Source organism: Urtica dioica, chromosome 2 (assembly GCF_054948205.1).
Source record: "Urtica dioica subsp. dioica isolate 48M chromosome 2, U.dioica_male_clone48M_v1_H2, whole genome shotgun sequence".
NCBI lineage: Eukaryota > Viridiplantae > Streptophyta > Magnoliopsida > Rosales > Urticaceae > Urtica > Urtica dioica.
In genome coordinates, this window is record NC_142757.1 from 36,509,317 (window position 1) to 36,518,061 (window position 8,745).

Sequence of the window (8,745 nt, forward strand, 5' to 3'; positions counted from 1 at the left end):
GTAACTAACAACTCAAAGCTAGATGAACATGAGCGAGATTGTAGACATTGTTACTTCTCTTCTTTCGTTTCATCAAATCTTTGTTATATTATACTAAAATCCTAAGATTGAACCTCTCGAAGTTATCAAAATTGTATTTACTATCTTTTAGATAAAGTATCCATTGATATAACCAGTATGTATAGTCTACCCTCCAGGTTTAGCTCGTAACATAAAAGTGTCAAATATACCGTTATACTCTCGAGTCACCTATGAGCCCTAAGTTCCATCGATTTCCCGGCGAAATATTCATTGCCACTCATAGTGCAAAGGTGTGTGCAATATGACGGTTGTGGAATCGACTATCAGGTGAGCGAACATTGACTCTCTTTATTAAGAGCTAGATTACACTTTTTATGTTTCCCTTTCATAACTGATTATACCTCAGTCTCCAAAAACATAAATATATAAGCATCTTCTGTAGTTGTGAACGAATGAACCAAAAAGCCGAGTACACAACCCTAAATTCCAGGAGAACCTTAGGATTCAGGGTGATTTATACTGTGGCCATTGGTTGTGGTTGCGATACGTCCCATTGTGATGGTCACCTAAACGATATACTTAATCGCAACCTGTCAAAGACATGTACAAACCAACTAAACATAATGCTCCGACTCTGTGAAAACCTATCCACTGGCGAACCACATATATGATTTCAGATCCAGCTACCCAAAAATAGATTTATTATAGACTAGCTTAAGTGCTCCATCTTTGACTTATACTTCTCACATCAAATGTAGACGTATTGTCTTAGATAATGCATAGGGCTGAGGGTTTGACGAATGTTGTTATACAATATCATGTACTAACCCATCTATTCTATTATTGATAAATTCTTTATCTAATTTAGTTGGAAATATAACGTAATTATAATAATACCCTTTAGAGGGAATTATCATAATACCTTTTGTAGACAAGATTTCTAACATTCCCCTTAAGGGCTATGGTAATTATGATAATTACAAAAAATTTCATAATTTTTGGCACCATTAAAAAAATTATTGCAATTCAAATAATTGGATGCAAAAAATTAAATTAAAAATTTGTGTAGGGCTGAAAAGGTGTGTGTTCAGTAATAAGTTACCTCTTGCTATAGATGTGTCGGATTCTGTTCCATGTACCCTTTTGTTGAATTGGTCATGGTAGTGTTTCCTACGAGTATAGCATCAGTTACAAAAATACATAGTCTTATTGTATTTTTCGATTATTTTAATAGTTTAGTTATTGTATAACTTAGCTAGCTTGTGCGTGGAAAAGTTTAGTATCAATCCATCAAAGATTTAAGATGGCTCTTTAAGATAATATCTCCTGGTTCAAGCATACTGTCATAAACATGATTTTTTTGGTTTTGTTTAATCAATGGTAGTGTCATAGTCTCAGAGTTCTTGCTGCAACACATTGGCGATTTACGCTAGGAAATAGTAGCAAGTAGCTCTATTTGAATTTTGTAACATATGATAGACATCCACATCTTCTTTATATGATTAGTACTCGTTTTAGGAAGACACGAGTAGTGAGAACAATTTTATGTCTATGTCAGTCAGATTCATCAGTAATATGTCAAGATCATGTTTGTACCATCCGGATTTCTTATTCTAGAACTAGTTAGAATCAAGGATTGGAATTATGAGGATTTCGGTCGATTGAGTGTTGTCTAATTTTTCTTCTACAAAATCATGTGTGTCTAACAATACACAACACTTATGAAAACATCACCAAGTAAAAAAAATTGAAGTACCGTTGATTAACTTGAGCGTTTTTTGGACGCCGTTAATTTGTGGTAGTGTAGTAGGCAACATGTTACAACATGTTGCAGAATGTGTGACATTTTGCATAATTTTTTGTTTTGTTTAAATGACCCAACATCACCCTAATAACAATAATTAGTAATTTTGACAATGTAGAAGTCAAAAAGAATAATAAATGTGAAATATTATATATTAAGATAGAATATGTGTTTCTATAAAAAGGATAGAATATGTGTACATGTTTTATCTCCAACACGTTACGAATATGAAATGACCAGGTTTCAATGCCAGCTATGACAGTATTTCTTTTTCACTTTATTTTTATTTTCATTGTATTTCACTCAACTCAATCTCGATACCTTGTATGTCTACGATGATAAACTCTGTCTTTATCGCTTTTTTGGACACAAGTGGGAAGACTGGTGATTAAAGAAATACTGCACTGTCACTTTTTCTCCATTTTCTTTTATTTTTAACGGTTTTTCTGTTCGAAAGATGATTATTCATAACACAACTTAGATCTCATTATTAATAGCTGCATAGTGCCAAAGAAGCCTGGAAAATCCTTGAAGTTACACAGAGGGGGGCATCTAAAGTGCGCACATCTAGATTTCATCTTTTCATCACTAAGTTCACGAATTTAAAGATGCTTGAAGATGTATTTCTGGCTTCAATTTTCGTCTATGTAATGTTTCAGATGAGTCGTTTGCTCTGGGTGAGAAAATGTCTCAAGAGAAGCTTTTCAAAAATGTTTGAGGTCTTTTCCCCAGAGATTTGATATGAAAGTGGCTGTCATGGAAGAAGTATATGATCTCTCTAAATTTAAGGTTGACGAGCTCTTTAGATCTCTCTGGACTTTTGAAGTGTCTATTGATAAACTCTAAAAGAAAAATAAAGGGGTGGCCTTCAATAACTTACTCACTGATCACCAAGAGTGGGTATATACTGAACTGATGGTGGCGTTGGTGATTCTGTTGCTATGCTTGTAAAAAAATTTAGTAGGATCATGAGGATGCTTGAGAGAATATATGGGAAAAAATGTATCTCATGTTGTTAAAGACAATCAGCCACAACAACGTTAAAAAAAAAGCATACATTTTCAGCGGCGTTGATGTGATGGTGACAGACCTAACACAACAATCCCAACAGATCCAAAGGGGTATAGTATTCCGGATGTGAGGGGTTTGGACACATTCAGGGTTAATGTCCAAACGTACTAAAGAAGCAAAGAAATGGCTACACTGCTACTCTTTCTGATGATGCTTTTAGTAATGGAAGTTAATTTGATCAGATAAGCAATTTTGTTGCCTTTACAACTCACACATCTGATAAGCGTATCAATGCTTTGCATACTGAGTCATCTACTTTGCTAGTACCTCTCTTAGTGCTCATATTTATATTCTTGATGATGATGTGCTTCCTGATGAGGTTCTTGCTGAAACTTATGAAGTCTTTACTTGAAGTGGCTTGAAGAATCTCAGGTTCTAGAGATATAGAAGGAAAGAATTTAGACTATCATCAAAGACAAGACTAGGAATATGGAGACTATTATGGGTCGCACTATCATTCTCGTTGTTCTGTTCCATTATAATTCACCATTTTTTCTTTTCTTTTTCACATTATTCAGGTCATGTTATTCCTTAATCTACAATCTACCGTAGCAAATTGTTAAATGGAACAATAACGTTAGTTGAGTTGTATAATGATAATAAATGAAACCTATGATCCTGAAGATGCTAAGGTTATGAACTCCATATGTATGTTGGTATTATTGTAGTATGACCAGTGAAAGGAGTTTTCTCATCAATATGAAGGTCTACTCAAACAATTACTTTACCTTTGGTGATGGTGCACGAGGTAAAATCATTGGTAAATGTCAATTGAACTATCTTGGTCTTCTAAGGCTTAATGATTCTTGTTAGTTGACGGTCTTACTACTAATAATATAATAATTAGTTAGCTTTGATATCAGGAACTTGTTGTTAACTTCACCAGATCTTCCGAAAATTGATATATTTGGTCTCCTCTTAAAGGCTCCATGAATCAACCTTGTCTCATTTCTAAAGTTGAAGAAACCAAGTTGTGGTACCAGAAGCTTGGACACCTAAATCTGAGAAGTACGAGGAAGATTATTTATGAGAAGGCTATTGTGGGTATCCCATAGCTAAATATTGAAAAAGAAAACATTTGTGGTGAATGCCAAGTGGGAAGATATGTCAAAATGTCTCATAAGATGGTCCAACATCTTACTACATCTCGTGTTCTCGACTTGCTTCACATGGATCATCGGATCTCATGCATGTAGAAAGTCTTGGGGAAGGGGATATATGTTTTTTTTTTGTGGATTACTATTCTTGGTATACTTGGGTTGATTTTATCCGTGAGAAATCTGATGTTTTTGTTTTGTTTGAAGCTCTATGTCATCGCATGCAGCATGAAAAGGTTAATTCATTGGGAAGATTGTGAAAATTCAAAGTGATCACGTAAAGGAATTTGAATACTCAAGTTTCCCTTTGTTTTGCAACTTTGAAGGTATATCTTATGAATTTTAGTCTCCTATTACTCCTCGCAAGAAATGGCCAGAGTCATGATCCATGCTTAGGATCTTCCCTATCGCCTTTGGGGCTGAAGCACTCAATACGGTCTATCATATTCATAATAGAGTGACCATTTGTTCGGACACTACTACAACTCATTGTGAAATTTGGAGGGGGAGAAAGCCCAACGTCAGGTATTTTTCAAATCTTATGCTTTATTTGCTACATTATTGCTGATTGTGACCAAAGAAAGAAGTTTGATCTTAAGAGTGACGAAGTGTCACGCCCCGACGAGTCGTTTATTTTAAATGAAAACACGTGGAATATTTTTTTTTACTTTAAAACATAAACGACACGACGTCATGACAAACCTTTTGTATCTACACACAACACCATCGTATTGACTTAAAGTCTACATGCATAAACGACATAGTGAAAGAAACAATCTACTTGACCTCTAGGTTTTAGATAGACTTCACAAAACATAACAACTTTCACAAAACATTATTCAAAACGATTTCTTATTAGGCCCATCAGGTCAAAATAGCCCATATACGAAGTCTCGTCTACGTGGAAGCGCTCGCCAGCCAACCTGCTACCGTATAAACATCTTTTAACCACATCCCTCACCTGTATCACAAAAAACGAATGAGCTAACGCCCAGTAAGCAGAAACAATGCATATGATATGATTTTCACTTTAAAAAAACTCAAGCAAGTTTTTCTCATCTTTTCTTCTTCTTAAATCTCTTCTTATTGCGCGCAAGGTGTGCGTTGTAAACAGTTCACTCAGGTCCTCTCGCATACATGTATGACTAACGCCGCAGCTGTAAGGTGCCCAGCACTATGACATACAGCCCGGAGGTCGTAACCATAAGGTGCCCAGCACTATTCAAATGGTCCGACGTGACCATAAGGTACCCAGTACTACATACGGTCCGCTCATCGAAGTCATAAGGTTCCCAGAACTATTCAAATGACCCGATCCTTCGTGAGACCGATCCTATCTCGCGAAGTTGTAGCTAACTCCCCGATCCTAGGAACTAGCCAACCATTCATGGACGATCCACAACACACATCCTTCTTTCGAAAAACCTCGTTTCTCGTAAAACTCTTTTCCATTTTTAGATGAGATGCACATGAATGCAAATGCAATAAATGCAACAATCACATATCATATCATGTAAATGCAAGCACATAAGCAGCACACACAACACATTGTTTTTGTGATACAGTTGAAATGTTTCTACTTACCTGGATACGATTCTTTCGAATCCCGAATCCTTCTCTTCCAACAGAAAGAGTCATTTCTTTACTTCACGTAGCTTCGTCCACGTAATATCTTTACGCTCACTGCTATCCTTGTAGCAATCTGGACTTATCTATAGAAGAGGAAGATCGAACATGGAGCGTATTCAGTATCTCATCCCTCGGCATACTAACGTACATACTTCTACTGGAAAGAAAGCTCATAAGGAACGTATTCAAACGTCCTCCTAGTCACGCTACTCAAAGCGTCTCAAACACGAGCAATCAAGAACACATGAGAACATAATAGAGATGCAGAAAAGAATCGATGCCTAAAGATAATAAGATCTTGACATAACTTCTCCGACTTAAGCTAAGAAACATCACATACTATTCGACCACCTATTCTTTTGACTGGGCAAGACCGACTGCTTAGAATAGGTTCCCGAAGTCGAAACTAGAAGAAAAGAACGTAATAAGAAATTATTACGAACTATCTATAGCATACAGAAGTTGTATGAAAATAACTCAAAACGATACTTTTCAAATATGTTCTAGAAAATATTTTTGACTTGTCTCTTTTAATTGACAAGTTATAACCATTTGAGAAATGAAGTACATAACGTAAAAACCTTCCATTTAAAATAAACCAAGTCGTTTATTTAAATATCTAACCATATATAAATAATCTTGGATTCGATTTAATAAAATGTTTATGAAATAACCAAACCCTCGGTTCGTAGTCGAACCGTTCTTTTATTTCTATTTTCGTGCGTAAATAAAACATTTCTCGTTGATATTCTTTTTTTTTCCAAATTAAAAGAGTCGAGCTTATAGTCGAACTCGATTTTTAATACTTAAGTAAATAAGAATACTAAATAATTATTTGAATAATCAACGAGTTTAATAATGATAACATACTAATTTATTTTTCTTAACAACATATATCAAACGGGTTTGACTATAAAACATAATAATAATAACGTACTAACTCGAGCACTCGCACAACTTAATCAAAACTTCGTAACTAACTCGAAAAATAAACTACTTAATAACGTCTTAGACTCGAGTCGGAACTCGGGAAATTTCGACTCGTTAACATTAGGCAGAGACTCCCGTAAACAACCCCCCGAGAGCCGCCACAGCGTCGCTGCCGTCCCTGGCCCAACAGCTCGCTCCAACCGAGCCGATGAACCACGCTGACCAGCCCCGTTTCGTTGTCACTCGCGCAGCACCTCCGCCAATCTTCGGACAGCCTCCTCGCCGTCCCGAGCCGCTGCCCCGAGCGCTGTTCAGCCTACCTAAACCGAGCCTAACTCTCGACGAGAAACTCGCAACAAAAACGACTTAATAATTCTATAACAAATCTGAAAAAACATATATCACACTATAACCATAATTCCTAATAAACACACTTCTCAGATTCTAATCGTCATCACAAACAACTTCACATCATTTCGATCCAAAACACAACAACAAAACGCTTAACAATTCCAGCCAACACAACACTAACAGTCTCGAATCATCAACAATAACTTCAACATACCATCACAAAATCTCCAGCCAACCACACGGCCAACTAACACACCCAAAACCCAGAATTTAATCCAAAATCAAGATTCTTAGGATCATAAAACACCAATTCGAGCACCAAACCAATTCAAGGAGTATCAAACACGTTCATAATTGAAAAGCCCCAAATTCCAACCCTAACTTCAAAATCAAAACAGGGCAAGAACGAATTCTCACCTTACTTCATGAAATTTGGGTCTCCTCAGCGCTCACTCCCTCTTTTCCCGGCGTCTCTCTCGGTCCGGCGTCCTTGGCGTGCTCGCGGTGGCTCACTTCCTCTCGGTCCGAGCGCGCGCGTGAGATTTGGTCTCGGTGGCTTGCTGTCGGCCAAGCTTCTTCTTCCTCCTCAAACTCTCCTCCTTCACTCACTCTCGCTCTCTTTCTCTCTCGCTCTCTCGATCTCTCTCTCCCTCGCGTTCCCTCTCTCTCTTCCTTCTTCTTTCTTTTTTTTTCTCTTCTCCTTTTCTTTTCTCCTGATGCGTTTGGTGTGTTTGACACGGCAAGGATATTGCCCCATGAGATAAGTCTCCAACTTGATGACGTGGCAATATATATCCTCCTATTTACCATTTAATCCCTTCCTTTTTTTTTTCCTTCGTTGTTTGTGTGGCAGCCGAGTGATTTAAATCACTTGAGGAAAATTCTAGCCCATGATGATGTGGCAAGGATAAGAACAAATGCTAAAGTTCCCAAAAATTCCCACTTGACCCTCTTTTCTCATTTTTATCTCAAATGGGTCCAAAAACCTTACAATTTAGTCCTTACCATATAATTATTATTTACATAAATAATAATTAAAATTCGATATCTTACACGAAGGTATATTTCTTGGATACTCCAGAAATAGCCGTGGTTATCGTGTGTCCAATAAGTGCACACAATCTATCATGGAATACATAAATATTGTCATAAATGACAATCCTCATGAGACTGATAGTTCAAATGATGAAATTAAGAACCTACTACAATATATGTCAGGAAGGATGTTTCAGACATTGTGGCTGAAATTACGCCAATTGAAGCTGAAGCTGTTGGAATTATGCTTAGTAGATTTGAGGTTACTGAACATGTTCAGACTGATGTAGAAGAGGAAAGAATCACTGATTCAAGGTAGCCCCTCCTCAAGGGTCATGAGAAACCATCTCATTGATGGAATTATTGGGAATCAGAATAATGGTGTAACTACACGGAGAAAAGAACATGTTAATTACAAATAGATGATTGCTAATATATATTTCACTTAAAAGATTGAACACAAAATTGTAAATATAGGTATGAATAGTGAATTTTGGGCTAGTGCGATGCAAGAAGAACTTTTCCAATTTGAAAGAAATGAGGTTTGGGAACTTGTCCCAAGACCAGGATCTATGGATATAATTTGGTACGAAGTGGTTCTTTAAAAAAAAGTCTGATGAACATGGGCATGTTACTCAAAATAAGGAACATCTAGTTTCCATAGCTTATACTCAAGTTTAATGAGTAGATTTTGATGAAATTTTTGCTCCAATTGCCCGTCTCGAAGTCATCAGATTGTTGTTAGGTATATCTTGTCTTCTTCGCTTCAAATTGTACCAAATGTTTATTAAGAATGCCTTTATAAAT